Raw genomic sequence first — 16,061 nt, 5'->3', positions numbered from 1 at the left:
TCTTTGGGTTTATTGAACACTATCTTGCTACTGTCATTTATCCCAAGTCTATTCCATTGATCTACCCTTCTATCTCCAAGCCAGTACCATATAGCTTTGATGATCACTGCTTTATAGTATAGTTTGAGATCTGGTAAAGCTAGGCCTCCATCCTTCACATTTGTTTTATTATTTCCCTTGATATTTTTGATCTTTTGTTCTTTCAGATGAACTTTGTAATGATTTTTACTGATTTTGTAAAAAGAATCACACTGAATAAGTACATTATTTAGGCAGGATTGCCATTTTTATCCTACTCATGAGAAATTCATGTTTTTCCAATTATTTAGGTCTAGTTTTATTTGTGTGAAGAGTTTTTTTATAGTTATGTTCATATAATTCCTGGATTTGTCTTGGCAAGTAGATTACCAGGTATTTTATCTCATCTAGAGTAATTTTAAATGGATTTTCCCATTCTAACTCTTGCTACTGAGTTTTGTTGGAAATACATAGAAATGCTGATGGTTTGTGTGGGTTTATTTTGTATCCTGTAACTTTGCTAAAGTTTTAACTTTATTTCCATTAGCTTTTTAATTGATTCTCTAAGTAGACCGTCATATCATCTGCAAAGAGTGATAGCTTGGTCTCCTCATTGCCTACTTTGATCCAATTTCTTTTTCGTCTCTAATTACTTCTGTTGGCATTTCTAGTACAGTATTAAATAGTTATAATAGGCATCCCTGCTTCACTCCTGATCTTATTGGGAAGGCTTCTAACTTATCCCTATTGTAGATGATACTTGCTTGTGGTTTTAAATAAATACTGTTTATTATTTTTCAGAAAGGCTCTTCTATTCCTATACTTTCTAGTGTTTTCAGCAGGAATGGGTATTGTATTTTGTCAAAGGCTTTTTCTGCATCTATTGAGATAATCATGTGATTTCCGTTAGTTTTGTTGTTCATATGGTCAATTATGTGGATGGTTTTCCTAATATTAAACCATCCTTGCATTTCTGATATAAATCCCACCTGGTAATAGTGAACAATGCTTGTGATAACTTGTTTTAGCCTTTTAACTAGTACTTTATTTAATATTTTTTGCATCTGTGTTCATTAAGCATATTGGTTTGTAGTTTCCCTTCTCTGTTTTTCATCTTCCTGGCTTGGGAATCAGTACCATATTTGTATCATAAAAATAATTTGGTAAGACTCCTCCTTTGCCTATTTTGTCAAATAGTTTGTATAGTATTGGGATGAATTGATCTTTAAATGTTTTGATAGAATTCTCGCATGAATCCATCTGGCCCTGGTGATTTTTTCTTAGGGAATTCTTTGATAGCTTGTTCAATTTCTTTTTCTGATATGGAATTATTTAAGTATTCTATTTCCTCTTCTGTTAATCTAGATAATTTGTATATTTTGTAAATATTATCCATTTCACCTAGATTGCCATATAATTGGGCAAAATAGTTATTAATAATTATCTTAATTTCCTCTTAATTAGAGGTGAGATCACTGTTTTCATTCATGATACTGTTAATTTGGTTCTCTTCTTTCTTTTTCTTAATGAGATTAACCAATATTTTATTTTATTTGTTTTTTCAAAATACCAGCTCCTAGTCTTATTTATTAGTTCAATAGTTCTTTTGCTTTCAATTTTATTAATTTCTCCTTTGATTTTAAGGATTTCCAATTTGGTATTTACTAAGGGTTTTTATTTTGTTCTTTTCTCTAGTTTTTTTTTAGTTGCATGCCCAATTCATTAATCTCCTCTTTCTCTTTTTTGTTAATATGGGCACTTGGGGATATAAATTTTCCCCGGAGTACTACTTTTGTAGTATCCCCAAATTTTGACACATTGTAATTACCTTCCTTTATCTCTTTTAATCAGATCTATTTTTATTTTGGCTTTGTCATATATCATGATTAAGACTCCTGCCTTCTTTTTCTCAGTTGATGCCCAATAAATTCTGCTCCAGCCTCTTACCTACCCTGTGTGTGTCTACCTGCCTCATGTGTGTTTCTTGTAGACAACATATGGTAGGATTTTGGGTTTTAATCTACTCTGCTATTTGCTTCCATTTTATGGGTGAGTTCATCCTATTCACATTCAGAGTTATGATTACCACTTGTGTATTCCTCATAATTTTGATTTCCTATTTTAGTCCTGCCCTTTCTTCTTTCACTATTTCCTTCTATATCAGTGTTTTGCTTTTAGTTAGTCTCCCTTTTCCCCACCCTTATTTTACTTTCCTTCCCCCTACCTTCCTTTTTTATTCCCCTCTTATTTCTCTTTAAGGTCTATTAATTGCTCCCCCCATCTTTCCCTCCTTTTTAATACTCTGCCCCACTCCCCCCTTTTGTTATTCCTTCTCAACTTTTCTGTAGGGTAAGATAGAATTCTATACCCCAAATAGATCTCACTTTTCTTCCCTCTTAGAACTGATTCCATTGAAAGTAAGGCTTAAGTGTTACCCATTACCACTCTCTTCCTCCCCTTCTTATAACAGTATTCTTCTGCCCTCTCCCCCCTCCCACCATGCACCTCTTTATGTGGTATAATTTATCCTATTTCTCTGACACATTGATTAGGAGACTCTGAGCAGATCAGTCCATCCCCAGCAGTTCTCTTAAGATGGCAACTTGCAGACAAGGTGCTGATCAGAACTGGTAGACTGGGTTTCCTCATCTAGAAATTCCCCAAATATCATTCCCATTTCAACTGCTAGTCAAATTGAACTCCAAACTTGATATACCTTTTCCCACCTCCCTGCTTTTGTACCATCTGTCTCTCTTGCCTGGAATGTACTCTGCCCTTATGTCAGTTTGACAGAATCCTTCTCTGTGTTTAAGGCTGAGCTCAGGTGCTGTCCCTTCTCTAAAGCTTTTCTGGATCCTTCCCAGGCATTAGGATTTTCTCCCTACCCAAAGGTAGATTTGCATGTCTCTATACATGTTACATTTCTCCATAGTAGAATGGGATTTCCTGTGAAGTTTTGGTTTTGGTATTGCCAGGGTCCAGTTTAGAACCCTGGATTTAGCCAATGTTGAATCCATATTTTTAGGCCTGAAATTAATTGAATCATGGAAGGGAGAGCTTCAATAGAGTTATGAGTCCACCTGGGCCTCTTGCCCTGGACCTAAGTGGGCTCAGTATCTACAATGACCTGATGTTTTCTTTGTTTTCAATTTTTGTATCTCTAACATCTCAAACAGGTGGTTATAGTTTTTTAAAAAATGAATCAAATTGAGTTGTGAAGAGGAGAGGCCCAATAGAGCAGTGGGCTCATCTAAACCTGTTCCATGGGCAAAGCAAGCTTAGAATGTACAGCCATGGTCGTGAACCTTAGGAAAATGGCCCAGTGGATGAGAATTTTCATTGTTTGTTGTTCTCATTTTATTTTCATCCTCAGCTTTTGACACAAACTCTGCCTTGCATTTGAGTTTCTTGGGGAACCTCAATGAGTCTGATCACCCTTGAGACAGGATCAGTATCTAGATACCCAGAGTGCTTTGCTGTCTTGGTCCCACAGTCCAAAATGTTGCTGTTTTCATTTTTTCAATTCATCTTGGGTTCCCTATAGCAATGAGATTAGATGGCCTAGGCTCTTGGGGGGCCTAGCCTAGAGTGTTGCCTCTGGGGATACCCCAGTCCTAAGTAAAGTTGCATAACTAGACTAGGGCCTTGTTTACTAAGTATCTTTTTAAAAAATTCATTGGAATTAAATGATGGAAATGAGAGCAGGAAAAACTGTGAACTTATGCTAGCACAGGAGGATGATCTGTATGAACAGAGACTTTTTGCCCTGGTCAAAATGGTCAGAGGGCTAGGCCAAAGCTAGAAGGCATAGGGTCCCTGCATTTGTTTTTCTCTGTGAGCGTCCACGGTCTCCCAGTGGGTTAGGGTTAGGTGCATAATATTGGATTTATTTAAAAGTTGAATTTAAATATTTAACTATTTAACATTAAAATGCTTTTTAAACGATTTACTTTTTTTAAAAAATGGGATCATGGCAGGAGAGCCTCACTTGGCCTGAGTCTGTCTCCTCCTCCCCTTCCCAGGGCTGAGACAGCATCACTCTCTGCAGAGATTTTCTACCTGAATGCACATATCCCAGTAGGAGATCTTTTCATTGCTTTTGTTTTGGTGTCTGGATCTTAGCCTCTAGCTCAGTGTCTTCTGGTACACAGTTGGTACCCACTCTTTGAACGGGATCCCACACCCTAGCATTGCCCCAGCAGTGCTTGTTGGTAGCTGTTTGAATCCCCTCCCAGGGCAGAGGCTAAATCTGTCTCTGCAGTAGATTTCCAGCTTGGTTAAAATGGCCTCCGTGCCGGGTGGCTTTTCTTTGTTTGGGGTTTTTCCTTTCTGCTTTTGTGCCTGTTTTTCTTCTCTGGCTCAGTACCCTGCACATAGTAGGCAGTTACTGACTGCCCAGAAAATCGAATCCCTTTGAATGATGCTGAGCCTTGCTAGCTAATCTGGCCCCCTCCCCTAGCTGAAGCAGAACCACATCTAAAGGGTTTATTAAGTGGCTTTTGAATGGAATCCAATCATGGGAAAGCAATATGAAATTCCAAAGTTTCCTCCCAGGGCAGAGGCAGAAAAAGCTCCATGGTGATCATGTTTTCTCTGTTTTTCTCTTATTTCCCCCTCCCCAACCTTTAGCAGCCAGATGTCTTGGAACATAGTAGGTACTTATCTCGGGCTTTAAAGAAGTGGAATTGCATGATTATGGAATTCTCAGAGAGCCAAGAGCACTCTGGGGCCTTCTGCTCTCCTCCTAGGTCAGGGCCAAGATTGCTATCCATGGCACCTTTGGGCCCTATCTTGAGGCATTCTTCCTCCTTGTGTTTTGGTCAGGCTGGTATGTGTCCCTGTGCCATGCACCCAGAAGAAGCTTACTACATTTTTCTTGAATTGGAATGAATTTTGATAAGTAGGACCTTAGTAGGGCAACTGGCTTGCTCCCAGAATGGACACTGGAGCAGGATTCACATGGGCAGCCTTGTACCTTGGTCAGGATGCTCCAAGAGATGGTGTTTTCAACTCTTTTTTGTCTCCCCATCACCTAGCATGGGGCTTTGGGCATTGTGGGCATTAAAAATTGTATCAGGTAGAATTGAGTCACAGAAAGGAGACCCCACCCTACCCCGAGAAGTCTGTGGGATCATCTATTCCTCTCTTAAGGCCGAGGCAAGAACACTACCCCCCCAGTAGCTCTCGACTTGAGCAAAAATGTGCTAAGAGATGGACTAGTTGTTATTTTTAATTTCATTAGAGGTTTTTAAAAAATCTCTCCCACATCCAACGCTGGGTCCTTGTACCTAACAAATGATAATGATATGTCTTTGGAATTGAATTAAATTATGGCAAAGAACACCTCTAGAGTTCTCTGAGATCAACTAGTTTACTCCCAGGGCAAAGTCAAGGTCCTTCTCCCAAATGAGTAAAAATGGGCCTGCCTGAAGTTGTTTTCATGTTTCTTTTTCTACCTGCATCCTGCTGGCACCCGCTTAAAAGGGTTAGCCCTGATCCTAGGCAAAGGAGAGAAGATGGAGCGCCTGCCTTGGTAGCAGGTAGATCTGAATTCACATCCTGCCCTGGATGGTAATTAATCGACTGGGTGACTCTGTTGGGTAAGTCACTTCCCTTTTCAGGCACTGTTCCATAGTCTATAAGAATAGAGCTGTCGCTTGGATTGCAGAGCCTTGCGTGGAAATCTGATAGTGCTTTAAAGGTAAATGGCAGCTTGGATCCTGCCTGGCATTGTGTCCCTCGCCGGGGGTTGAGGTGAGAGCATGGCCCAAAGTGGCTCTCTACCTGGGTAAGTGTCTTAAGTGGCACACACCGTCATTGCTCTTGCTGGGAGTTCTTTTTAAACTATTTAGAGGCTTTACAAAATCTTTCTAGCCTCTGGCACCCTTCCTTCCAAAGAGTATGTATGTATTACGTGCTCTTTGAATCAAAGTCAATCTTGCACAATGAGACTCTCTGTTGTGCTAAGTCAGAGCTTAGTGGGTGCCCTCCTGGCGTCAAGGTGGCAGCACTCCTTGTCATGGCTCTCTTTCTACCTTGGGACCAGGAGCTCAAAAGAAGGGTTTTCCTTTCCTTTCCTTTTATTATTTTTCTTCTTCCTTCCCAGCACCTAGCACCTTGCTTTACACATAGTAGGTATCTCCAAAGTAAGTCCTGAATTGAGTTCAATTGAATCCCAGAAAGGAGCCCTCCTGCCTGTGAGCAGCTTGTACCAGCCTCAGTGACTCCTAGTGCAGGAAAACATAGTCCAAGGCCCAGGATGAAGTTTGTTCCTGCAGCTGTTTGCACACATGGTGCATACATAGTAGGTGCCTAGGCAGTGTGTGTGTGTGTGTGTGTGTGTGTGTGTGTGTGTGTGTGTGTCTGAAATGCAAGGAGAGGCTCACTTGTACTGCCTGGGCCTGTCTCTTCCTCTCCCCAGGCTGAGGCAGCATCACGCTCAACACTAGATTTCTAGCTTGCTTGTTAAAATGACCAGTGCTGGGTGCTTTTGCTTTGTTTTGGTGTTTCTTTTGCTCTTTGGGCTTGGTTTTTCTCTCTCTGGTATCCAGCTCAGTGCACTGCATACAGTCAGCAGTTACTGACTGCTTCTTGAATGGAGTCCATTGGAATGATGGCAAAGAGAGCCCCAGCAGCAGTGGTGGCAGCAGCTACTCTGGTGGTCTTCTGGCTCTTTCTGGCTCTGTGCAGATGCCTCTCCCCGATGTTTTGGTTCTTGTTTTTGTACGTCTCTGCGTCCTTCACCCTTAGCTCAGGGCATTGCATAGAAGACACACCGGCACCGATGAAATGCTTTTTGAAATTGGATTGAATAGAACTGAGTCCCAGGAAGGAGGGCTTCAGTGGTTTCTTCCCAAGGCTGAGGCAGAAGAACCTCCATTAATAATGGCTTCCTATCTCACTCAAAATGCCCTCAGTGCTGGGGTTTTCCCCTCCAGAATTCCTCAAATTCTTGCATCTAGCTCTGTGTGGACTGTATACAGTGAAGGATTTGGAGTGGGGTCTGGTGGATTGGCCGACAGGAGAGCCTCACCAAGCCTGAGCCCATTGTCCCCAACAAGTTAACTACCTCAGGGAAGATGCCCTGGTTCTCCTCAGAAAACACTGTTGAAGATACTCCTTCACTCTGTGGCAGAAACAGGAAGCTATGGGATGATGTGGGGAGTTGTTTTGGTTCCCCAGGGAAGTAGCATTGTATCCTACACGCACAGTAGGCACCTATTGGAATGAAAAAAAAATAAAATTGTGAATTAAAAAGTAATTGTCAGGTGGCAGCTGGATTGCTCAGTGGACTGAGAGCCAGGCCTAGAGATAGGAGGTCTTGGGTTCAAATGTGGCCTCAGACACTTCCCAGCTGTGTGACCCTGGGCAAGTCACTGAACCCCCATTGCCCAGCCCTTCCCGCTCTTCTGCCTTGGAACCAAAACACAGTATTGATTCTAAGATGAAAGGTAGGGTTTAAAAAATTGTCAGTCTTTAGTGCCTAAAAGGATTAGAGCTTCTAGCAGGAATGGAAGGAGGCTCCTCGCACTGGGAATTCCCTAAGGGAACATCCAGGCCTCCTTTTGTGGGGGTTTTCTTATGATTTCAGCCCCCCCAACAGTAACTGGGCTTTTTCTTTTCTTTCCCCATTGCCTTCTGGGAGTTTCTTTCCCTTTGGCTTCTTAGTATTAGGAGAGTTCAGGTCTGTCAGTACGGCCCAGCTAAGTGTAGAGCTGGTGTTGGCTCCCAGATGCCAGTTTTCCCTCTAGGAGGTCCGGGCCTGAAGTGGCCCTGTAGGGGGCGACATGCTACAGTAGCGGGCTGGCAGGTGGGAGAGGCCAGTAATACAGGAGGGCAATAGGTGCCTGATGTTCCAGCTTGTGGCCACCAGGGGGAGGTAGAGAGCCTTATCATTTAAAGCACAGCAGGAGCCTGCCCCTGCCCCATTTGCTTTGTGGGTGAGGGAAGGAGCAAAAAGGTGTTCTCTCAATCCAAATTCCACGTGTGGAGGGCCAGCAGGAAGCCTTTTCCAGTGGTTGGCTTCCACAGGGAAGGGGTGGGCAGGGTGGTGCCAGCCACCTCGGCCGGCTGCCCTCTCAGTTCCAGGCCTGGAGGTTTCCTCAGAAGACTCTCCTGGGGGCTTCCCGCCCTGAGGTAGGAGTCAGGGAAGTAAGGGTGAAAAGGGGGTTCCAGTCTGGTCTCCTCGGAAAATACTGTCCTCCATTGTGTCCAGAAGGAAAGGGAGCAAAGGGCTGTACTCGAGTCCTCTAGAAAGCAGTTTGGAGGGCACACCACAGTACAATTGTACTGAGGGGGAAAGTCCCCTCCCAAAGGCTGTCGGGACATTTGTTTTACATGTGAGCACAGAATCTGGAAGGAGGAGGGTAAAGGCCCTCATCTGGTCTCCTCAGAAAAGGCTCAAGATGGAGACCGGGAAGATGGGTGTGTGGGGAGGGCGGGGGGGGGGGGGGGACGACTCAGTCCAATCTCCTCAGAAAAGACTGTTGAGGAACATTTGCCCCACATTTAGTCAGAAGATAAGAAAAAAAGTGCACTTGTGTCAGGAGGTGGGAAAAGGGACCACAAGGGTCACAATTCAGTCTCCTCAGGAAATGTTAAGAGGGGAGGAGAAGGTCCTAGAGGCAGAGAGCTGTAAGTGGTGAGAAGAAAATCAGCTTTTAGACCCCTGTCCTCAGAAAAAGGTTGAGGAACATTTGCCTTCTATTTTGAGACAGAAGACAGGAGGCAAGCAAGGGGAGAGGCCAAGTGGCCTCTGGGAGAAAGGGTGAGAGATCAAGTTCCTCAGTCCATTCTCCTCAGAAAAGGCACTTGGGGGCATATTTGCACTCCCTTTTGAAGCAAATGACAGGAATCAGTATGTCAGTGGGGGGGGGATGGGGAGGAAGGTCCTTGTCTCCTCATAAAAGGCTGTTTGGGACAATTGCTTCTCATCTTGGAGATAGAAGGTGGGGGAATGTTCTGCGTCTTTATCCTCAGAAAACATCACTGAAGGAGAAAACGTCCTAGTCTCCTCAGAAAATACTAGTGGGGGTGGGGTGGATTTCCTTCCCATTCTGGGGCAAGAAATGTGTGTTTGTGTGAGAGGTTCTCTGTCCATTCTCCTCAGAAAAATTATGCTGAGGAGTATTTTTCTCCAACTTGAGGCAGATGACTGGGATCAGGGAGGGAAATGAGGGAGAGGAAAAAGAATCTGCATCTAATCTCCTCAGGAAAGACTGTTGGGGCATTTGTTCTCTATCTTGGGGCAGGGGGCAAGGGCTAGGGTGTGGCCAAAAGCAGACTTCCAGCTCAACCTCCTCAGTAGATATTGTTAAGTATTTACTCTCCATTTTGAGAAAGAAGAAAGGAGGTTGGTGGGGAAATCCTAGTGTAGATTCCTCAGAGAAGACTGGGAGCATCTACTCTCCTAGGAACAGAAGGCAACAAGCAGCCAGGAGTAAAAGAAATTGGATCTGAACCTGTTCTTCTCAGAGAAGACTCAGAGAGTATTTACTCTCCATCTTGAGGCAGATGAAGGGAAAGAAGGGGGTGAAGGTCCTGCTATTTTTTCACAACAAAATATTGTTGGGGGACAGTTACCTCAGAAAAGACTTGAGCATTTTGCGTGGCATTTTGAGGCAGAAGAAAGAAAGCAGAGAGGTGGGGGTGGTGCTGAGGGGTAATGCCAGGGTGGTAGTAGGCTATGTGTGTGGAAGGCCTCTATTCCTGTCTCCTCAGAAAAGACTGTTGATGGCTTTTGCTCCCTATCTAAGAAGGCTCAAAAAGGATTCTAATCTCATTAGGAGGCACCCTGGGGCAGGAGGGGGGTGATGGCAAAGAAGAATCTTGCCCATGTCTCCTCAGAAGACTGTTGAGTAGCACTTGTTCTTCATTCCAAAGTAGGGCATAAAAGGGCAGGGAATCAATGGGGAAGATCCTAGTGGTTTCCACAGAAAATACTTTTGAGCAGGAATTTATCTCCTAGAGAGAGTGGGGAGGGAGTACGGAGAAAAGGGGTCTCAGCCCAATCTCTTCAGCAAAGGCTATTGGGAGGAATTTATTCTCTTAGAGACAGAGCACAGCAAGCAGGAGAAGGAAGAGTGGGGTAGGGGTGGGGGGGGCGGACAGGAAAGGGGCTCAGTCAGTCTCCTCAGAAAAGACTGTGGAGGGAGATATTTGCTCCTGATCTCAGAGCACAAGACAAGAGTGAGGGGAGGTTGGGGAAAGGGTTCCAGTAATCTCAGAAAAGATTGTATGTGTTTGTGGTGGGGATTTGTTCTTCATTAGGAGGCAAGAACAGGAAGAAGGAAGATCCCCATTTCATTCTCCTCAGAAAATTCTAGGGGAGGGGAAAGGGAAGAAGGAAGAAAAAAAGAAGGGTCTCTCCCAAGTCTCCTCAGAAAAGAATGAGCAAATATTTACTTTCTATTCTGAAGGAGGAAGGAAACCGGAAGCCAAGAGGGAAGTTTATGGGGGCAGAGGAGAGGGAAAATAATCCTTCTTTAATCTCTTCAGAAAATATGGTAAGGGGCAGGATATCTGCTTTCCTAGAGACAGGGGACAGCAAGAAGTGAGGAAGGAAGGAAATAAATATTTAGTGCTAATTATGTGCCAGGTAATATACTAAGGGCTTTATAAACATTATCTCATTTGATCCTTGCAAAAACCTGGCAGGTAGGTGTTGATATTATCCCCAATTTACAGATGAGGAAACTGAGGCAGATAAGAGTCTTCCCCAGAGTCATATAGCTAAGAATGCCTGAAGCTGGATTTGAACTCAGATCTTTCTGCCTTGGGTCTAGGATGCTATCCACTGTGCCACTAGCTGCCAAGGGAGGAAAGGGTCTCCATTCAGTCATGTTAGAAAAGGAGTTGGGAAGAAAGGCAAGCATTTAGGTGTGTGTGTTTGTGTGGGGTCTCAGTATAGTTTTCTCAGAAAAGACTGATATTTGTTCTCTATTTTGAGGCAAATGATTCGAAGCAGATAGGTAGGAACGGGTCTTAGTTTTGTCTCCTCAGAAAAAAACTATTGGGGACATTTTTTCCCATGTTGGGTCAGGAAGAAAGAAAGAAGACAGGGTGGGGGATGTCTCCAGGCCTCCCAGAAAAGCTGGGAGGGGGAGATTTGTTTCTTATCTGGGTTCGGAGGCAGGAAGCAGAGAAGCAGGGGTTGGGGAGAAGGGAGGGGACAAGACAAGAATGAGGGTCACAATCCTGTTTCCTAAGGAAAGGCTGTTGAGGTAATATTTACTCCCACTCTAGGGCAGGAGATAGGAGTCAAGGAGAATGGGAAAAAGAAGAGTCCCAGGTTTCTAAGAAAAAGCTGATGGTATTTATTTTTTCCCTATTCTGGAGCAAGAGGCAGGAGTAGGGGAAGAAGGCTCTAGTCTGATCTCAGACATTTTTTGGATCCTCAGCCTTTTCAGCTAAGTTTGGGATGGTCTTTGGGGGGATGTATCCCAACTAGAAAAAAGTGTTTTTTCTTTCTGAATACGCCTTTAGACAAAGGAACTCTTTGGCTAATGGGGGTTCTTATTCTAGGCTGATCCCTGTCCAATCCAGTTTACCCAGTGGGAGTGAGATGACTGGACCTAGAGCTAGGCTTGCTTGTAGCTCCAGAATTCTTCCCTTCTTGAAAAGGCTTGAGGAGGAGTGAGGTAGGATAGAGAGAGAAGCAGGCCTTAAAAAAGTAAAATGAATCATTATGGCCAAGAAGGAAAGAAGGAGGGAAAGAAAGAAAGCAGGCTTATTTCTCTCCTTTTTTCCATCTGATGACTTATGTGGAGCCAAAGGACTACATGTTCTTTGTTCTTCACCAGGTAAGTTCTTTCTAGTCCAGAACATGATGTGGACACGGTTCCTCCTTCTCCTTGGGTGAGTTGAGGGAGGACCTAAGAGGTGCTCTAACCCTTTTCCAACAACCTTTTTGCTGAATGGATTGTGCTCAGAGCTCACAATGGCTTCCCCATCCTTCTTTCCTTGCCTCAGTCTTCCCCAATGTAGGAATGTGACAGTAAATCCTTTCTCCTATCCTTCCTATTCTCAGGAGAAGATATGTTGGCTTTACCATGGTCTCTGGGTCCACCTGGGCCCTGGGGAGATGTGAATTACACCGGCATTCAAGTTCCAAACCAGCTGAAGGTAGCTGAAAGGATTGGAATTATAGAGGCCAAGAGAATGCCTGACAATTCTCTATTTTTGCAGATGAGTATTGTTGATCGTGTACCTTTAGTAGGTAAGAGTACAGAAAATCTCTCAGCTCCCTGTGTGCGTGTGTGTGTGTGTGTGTGTGTTCATGTGCGTGTGTGCGCGCATGAGTGCATATTAAACTTAAGCTCCCTTCCTTGTGGGATAGAGAGGGGATTTCTGAGGAATGGGAGTAATGCTGTCTCATGGCTTTCCCATCAAATCTATCCAAAGGCTCTGAGCCCAGGGACTGGTAAGGGTAGGCCCTCTGTTCTCCGGCCATTTCTGCCAAATTCTGGTGCCCAGTTCGAAGCAGCTAAGACGCCTGACCTACCATCTTCGCTCTCCCTTTCTCTGGCAGGGGCCTAAAGGCAAAGCCATCACTTGAGAGGGAGCCTAGAGCAGCCTCAGGAAGCAGCAGCCATTTGAGCAGTGCCCCTAGCAATGTGCCATCTGGCCCCTTGGTGGCAGTGTTGGCTTTCAGTGCCCTTCTCTGATGTCTCCCTGAGCTATAATGAGATCCCCAGTGGCCAGACAGAGTCGTGCCTCTCCTCTTCCCTCCCCACCCTCCCCTGTGGCCTTGGAGCTAGATGGAGAAACACTGAGGGACCGGGAAGGAGGGGAGGGTTGGGGGGGGTGTCGCAGTGGGTGCTGGTTAAAGCTCATCCCACTGCATGTTCTAGGGACTCGGGTGCTGTAATTGCTTCCCATGTAATCACTGACTGCATATTTGGCTTAGAAGAGGCAGCCTGCAGCATCTGCTGAGTAGCTGGACCGAGCCAACTAAGTGGCTGTGGCTGGAGTGGACAGCATCACCAGGGTGTCATGTCCTCTATCCAGGGCTCAAGCAGCCTATTCCATTTAGAAATCTCACTTGGGTGAGAGTAGAGGAGAATGACTTCTGGCTGGGAGAATCAGAGAAAGTATGCTGGAGACAAGGGAAATGGGCCTGGACTTCTGTCCCTGGCTTTAGGGGAGAACAGGGTGGGTGGAGATAGTGTTGCCAGGGTTCCTGGGCAGCCATTTTGTGGCGCTTGGCAGCTGCTGTCTCTCATGGCCTCCAGGCCGATAGCAGAATAATATTAAGCAGGAATGCTGGCTGCTGTGTATACAGTGCTTTATGATTAGAAAGCGCTCTTTGATGAATCTTACTTGGGTTTATGATGATCCCAGCAGGTTAACTGGTGGATTTTTTTTTCCTTTCTTGGTAAGAAACTGTGATTTTATAGGTGCTGGGAACTCCTGGAATGTAAACTCCATTCACTGATGCAGAATAGCAGTTGCCTGTCAGTCTTGGAGAGGTTGCCCAAGACACTTAGTGGTTAAATGACTTCCCTAGAGTCATTTAGCTCTAAGTATAAGAGCCCTGATTTAGCTGGACAGCTGCTGGGCAGCAGATACAGGCCTCTGAATCTAATTCTTCCTTATTCCAAGGCCTACCCTTTAGCATCTATGCCATTCTCACATCTTTCCAGGTAAGTGCTGGTTTAAAAAAACAAAAGCAAAAATGGTAGCTGAGGCTTAGAGAGGAAAATTGACTTGGCTAAGGTCACTTGGATAGTAAATGCCAGAGCCCTAATTTAAACTGAGATCTTCTTGGTCAGAATTCAGTTGTCTCAGCTGGCATATCCTGCCCTTCTAATGTTGGAGTGTTAGAGAGTTTGATGTTAAAGATGTCATATTTACATGTACCTCTCCCGATCTAAATATGACATCCCATCTGAATCTGAGTCCTTAATTGGTCTGCTAGTCCTTAAACTATCTCTGGCTCAGGCTTAGACTCCGAGTGCCCATATCATTCCCAACCTAGCCAATGTAGATGAGAAGTGTCAAAGCAAGGCACTGACTAACTGAATGAATGAATTAAAAAAGCGTTTTAAGGACTTGCTATGTACTAAGTACTGTTTTAGGTAGTGAGGATCCAAACAGAGCAAGATGGCTCCTGCTCCCAAGGACCCCATACATTAACTTGGGAAGACCAGCTATAGGGTACATCAAAAGGCTTGAAAGGCTTAAGGGTTCAGGGGAGAGGCAGATGGGAAGATCCAGGGGTAAGATCTTCCATCTCACCAAAAGTAATAGACTTCGTGATTCCCATCTCATCTAAGCCATTTGAGCAATGAAGTAGGCCCAGATGTGTTCTAAGTGGCCCTCAAGGTAGTGGGTATGATTGCAAAGGTGAGTAAATAGCTTCTAGAGCTGAGGGAAGAGAATCCAGCTAGGATTTTAGGGTTCTGTTAAGAGTGGAAGATAGCCTGAGTATGGACAGGTGAAAAACCAATAGACTGGTTTTGTTCTGGGTACCAGCAAGACCTAGTGATTACTATGGGAAACCACAGGAGCACTACTGCTCTTGGGGCTTTGTTTGGGACCCCTTGATGCCTTATTGAGACCAGGACCCAATCAGCTGGATGAATGAGCAAACCCTTCTCTCTTCTCCCTAGATCATAGTGAGGGGGCGAGATACTTTTGGAACAACCTGCAGAACCCAACCTACGTACCTGGTATCCTGGCTCCTGTTTCCTATATGCCTACTTCTTACAGCCATTTATCAGTTGCCCTTGGTAACATTAGGCAAAGAGTACTGGTAATAATACTTCCATTCTACAAACATTTCTAATATGTCCAATATGTAAAAAGCATTTAGTCACTGAGGCAACACACACTCACTCTCTCCCTCTCCCTCTCTCTGTCTCTCTGTCTCTGACTGTCTCTTTGTCTGTCTCTGTTTCTCTGTCTGTTTCTGTCTGTCTGTCTCTCTTTATCTATCTATCTCTCTGAGCAACAGCACTTGATTTCAGGGAACTTCTATCCTCCTGAATCCTTAGCTACTTCTGGGTTCTAGAAACCATTGAGACTCTAAGAACAACTAAATCAAAAGTAATTTCTGGTATCTGGGAGTAGACTCTTGGATGATTACAGAAAGTCCTTTCTTCCTATGGCACTGGACATTCTCTAGGCTGCAGAAAGACCCTTTTCTATAAGGAAAACCCATTGAGCCAATCAGTGTTTCATTGTCCCTGGACACAGACTAGATATACCTCTGACAGCCCACTGAGAACATGGCCTTGGCACTGGGCCCAAGGCACCAGGCTGTAGCTCATAGGCTCATTGATTTAGAGCTCCAAGGGACCTTAGAATTCATTCTGGAAAGGCATGATTGGGTGTGGTGCTCCCATGGTATGGAAACCAACCCTATGGGCACTTTTGAAATGATATCATTTTGGCTCAGTGACCCATGCTGAAAGATTCCTGTATTAAAGTAAATGTCAATTTAGAAAGTGGAGGAAGAATCAGAAGAATTTCAGGAAGAGGGTACCCTAGAAAAAATGTTTCCATAGTAACTAGAACAGATCAAGTCCTGAACGATGGTTTGTAGTGTCATTATTTTAGACCATGTTCTTGTCAGTGTCCAACAACAAACCTGTATTTTTAAGAACTCTATTGACACCAGCAAGACTCCTTCCTCAGGGTCTTTTGGAGTCAAAATCAACCTAAGAACCCCTGGGGTAGTGGTGAATTCTTTCCTGTGCCATTGGGATATCATCTAAGTCTCTTGTATTCTTTGACCTATAAGAATGCTCTGCCCAACAGATGTTACCAGCCAGCATATTGTTGAGCAGAGATGCAGATATGAAGGCGGGTGTCCCTTTGGAGGTTGTCCCTTGCACATCTTTCTAGGGACTGAGAGAGAGCAGGTGTTTTTGCCCCAATCCACAGCCATATTTGCTCAATGGAATATGCTCATTTGTTCACTGGGGCCATACCATTGTGTCTTTCATTCCCTCAAGAAAGAGTTTATTCAGAGCTTGAGATGTGTTGGTTCCCTGTGCTGGGTACTAGGGAAATAAAAAGATGAGACAGAGATGATGCCC

At 44.3% G+C, this 16,061-nt stretch overlaps 1 protein-coding gene across 5 annotated transcripts in view; it reads left to right on the top strand.

Annotated features, from left to right (window-relative positions):
• The first annotated feature begins 6,528 nt into the window (after nucleotides 1–6,528).
• Nucleotides 6,529–16,061, top strand: part of CNGA2 (cyclic nucleotide gated channel subunit alpha 2) — a 38,773-nt gene continuing 29,240 nt past the window's right edge. For 2 of the 5 annotated variants that reach the window (XM_056809712.1, XM_056809715.1), the window contains exons 1-2: nucleotides 6,529–8,154; nucleotides 12,047–14,773. The gene's annotated coding sequence lies outside the window, so the exon portion shown is untranslated. Of the gene's footprint in view, nucleotides 8,155–10,159; nucleotides 14,774–16,061 lie in introns of those variants that run through there. The other 3 variants (XM_056809714.1, XM_056809716.1, XM_056809713.1) reach the window with 3 other exon arrangements.

This window comes from Monodelphis domestica, chromosome X, assembly GCF_027887165.1.
Source record: "Monodelphis domestica isolate mMonDom1 chromosome X, mMonDom1.pri, whole genome shotgun sequence".
NCBI classification, from domain to species: Eukaryota; Metazoa; Chordata; class Mammalia; order Didelphimorphia; family Didelphidae; genus Monodelphis; species Monodelphis domestica.
This window is presented reverse-complemented; position numbering and strand designations above follow the sequence as displayed.